We start from the raw sequence: 3286 nt of genomic DNA on the forward strand, positions 1-3286 counted from the left end.
CTACCATATATCATGATTATTTAATATCATTATATTATGTTAAACTAAAATCAAGCGAGCCGGTGTTAGCTCAAGATCATCTCATTCCTCCTTCGAGCTAGATAAATTGTTCATACTTGGCTAATTTATTTTCGAGTCAAGTCAAAACACGAGTCGATCTTGAGCGCTCATAAGCCTCGAGCTTTCCTTGTAGCCTACCTGCGGCTGGGTGCCATACTTTTTCCTTTCTACCATATATCATGATTATTTAATATAATTATATTATGTTAAACTAAAATCAAGCGAGCCGGTGTTAGCTCAAGATTAGCTGATTCCTCGTTCGAGCTAGATAAATTGTTCATACTCGGCTAATTTATTTTCGAGTCAAGTCAAAACACGAGTCGATCTTGAGCGCTTATGGGCCTCGAGCTTTTCTTGTAGCCTACCTGCGGCTGGGTGCTATACTTTTTCCTTTCTACCATATATCATGATTATTTAATATAATTATATTATGTTAAACTAAAATCAAGCAAGCTCGTTCGAGCAAGATAAATTGTTCATACTCGGCTAATTTATTTTCGAGTCAAGTCAAAACACGAGTCGATCTTGAGCGCTCATGAGCCTCGGGATTTTCTTGTATCCTACCTGCGGCTGGGTGCTATACTTTTTCTCTGCATGAGAGGGCCACGTGTTGACGACAACTCAGCCTAACAAATGGGAGCTCCAAACCGGCGCTCTCAGCGCCGGTTTAGGTTACTGGCGCATGAAGTGTCACGCTACTGGGCCGGCCCAACTAAACTTCAAATGATTGCAGCGAACGTGACGCGAAAATCTTGCCGAACCGATTCTAGTTGGTCTGGTTGATTCGGAAAAAAGTTGGCTGCTTGACTAGTCCAGCGTTAACTTCAAAAAACAAAAAAAGAGCAAAATCACAATATATGAAAAATTTTGTGAACTTGAAAATGTTCCATGGATTTCAAAATAAGTTCAAAGACTTAAAAAAATATCAATTTGAAAAAAAAAGTTCATCGAATTTGAAAAAAAGTTCATCGGTGCTGAAAAAAGTTCATCACTTCTGAAAAAGGTTCGTAGGATATGAAAAAAGTTCACTTTTTCTAAAGTTTACCTATTTTCCGAAAAAGTTCATCAATTTTTTTAGATTCATCAAAGATGATAAAAGTTCACCAAATTTGGAGAAAAAATCATCAATTTTGAAAAAAATTCATCAAATTTGAAAAAACAATCTCAAAGTTAATTTTTTTTACAATTGTTAGAAAATTAAAAATGAATACGAGAGAAAAAAGAAAAAGAAGATACCAGAAGAAAACCGACCAAAGCAAAAAAGAAAAAAAAAGAAAACAGGGAAAATGTAACGTTGTTTATTAACATATTGAAGAAGCTAAAGGACTTTTAAACATCACAACAACGGGTGGCCGAATGGTTACCATTGTTGCCCTGTGCATAGGATTCTTGACTTCAAATCATAACCGGTGCAAGCATTTTGAATCTTAACAGTAGAGAAAAAAAAGTTTAAATGGGCTGGCCCATGGCGTAAGGGCAGTGTGCCCAAACAAACTCGAAATCACTAATTGAGGAGTACTTTGCAATGAGTACTCCTCTAACAAACTCGAAAACGGATCGAGATTTGGACGCACGGTTTATTTCGTTTTCACCGCTAGATTCTCGCGTCGAGATCTTCAAAACTAGATCCCATATTGATAGGTTTTGACGAATATTTTTTTATCAAAAAAACGAACGAAAAAACCGAACCAGGAGCACGTGTTTTTTCCCTTTCCAAAAAAGGCACGCCCGTGCCTCTCGTAAAATCACAACCGTGCCTCTCGTGAAAGCAAAACTGTGCCTCTCACGGAAGGAAGAAAAAGAAAAGAAAACACATTTTTTTTCCTTTTCTGAGGAGGCACGGTCGTGCCTCTCGCGAAAGCAAACCGTGCCTCTCACGAAAGGCAAAAAAACAAAAAACACGTTTTTTTTCGTTTCCAAGAGGCATGGACGTGACTCTCGCGAAAGGAAAAAAAACAGAAAACGTGTTTTTTTTGTTTCCAAGAGGCACGGCCGTGACTCTTGCGAAAACGAAACCGTGCCTCTCATGAAAGCAAAACCATGACTCTCGTGAAAGAAAAAAACACGTTTTCTCGCGTAAAAAAATCGAACTTTGTTTGTTCCAAAAGCTAAAAAAAACTAGTGGAAAAGCAAAACGTCGAAAAAACGAGAAAAAACTGTTTAAAAAGCTAAAAACGTGTGCGAAAAAAATAAAAAAATAAAATCCGGAAGAAAAGCCCAGAGCACGACACGTGGCGGGCAGCTGAGAGCGCGTCAATGGCGCTGATCGTTGTGAGGCTTCCGAAGGAGCGCTTATTAATTAGTTGCTTCCTGAACTCGAAATCACTAATTGAAATTACGTGCAAAACAAACGTGTTTCTGCAGCGTTACTTGGGCTCGTTCGCCTCCGCTCTTATTGGCGCCCACTGCATAGTTGTTGGTGCAAACCGGCGCATACTCTCTCCTCCTTTGGGCTTTGCCCATTAATATATTTTTGGTTCGGAAACGGTTGTAGCGCACATTCCTGTTCGGTGCGTGCAATTCCTGTTTTTTCGGAAGTGAACCCAGCCGGTTTTGTGAAGCTCCTAGAAGCTTCCGACAGGTTTTGAGATGCTTCTAACCGTTTTTTTCCTTTTCTGTTTTTTTGTTTTCTAGACGATTTTTATTCTTTTTTCTTTTCCTTTCCTTTTTATTTTATTAATGGCGTTAAGTCTTTTTAAATTTAAAAACTTATTTCAAAATTTTGAACTTTTAGGCACGTTTCCTCATATTTGTAATTTTTTGAATGTTTTTATTTAAATTCGTGATTTAAAAAATATTCGTGAACTTATTTTCATTTTTTGAACTTTTTTTACATGCATGAATTTTATTTGAATCCATGATTTTTTAACTCGTGAACTTTTTTTAAATGGCGAAGTCTTTTCAAATGCATGAAATTTCTTTTGAACACTTGAATTTTTTAGAGTTCATGAACATTTTTTGAATCCATGAACTGTTTTTGAATCCCATGAATTTTTTTGAATGTAAATGTTTTCGAGTTTCTGAGCTATCTTTTGAGTTATTTTTTTTCTAAATCATATTTTTCTTAAAAAAACTGGTCAACGGTCGACCGGTCGAAAGCGACAAGCAAAACAAAAAAAACAGCGTTGGATCTGGATGCTCTGTTGTTCCAGTGCTCGCCTCCATATGTGGGCCGACTCACGTGGAGGTGCGTGTGGGCACCGTTACCCTCGCCGACTCTCAGGGC

The sequence above is a fragment of the Triticum dicoccoides genome, chromosome 5A, assembly GCF_002162155.2.
Source record: "Triticum dicoccoides isolate Atlit2015 ecotype Zavitan chromosome 5A, WEW_v2.0, whole genome shotgun sequence".
NCBI classification, from domain to species: domain Eukaryota; kingdom Viridiplantae; phylum Streptophyta; class Magnoliopsida; order Poales; family Poaceae; genus Triticum; species Triticum dicoccoides.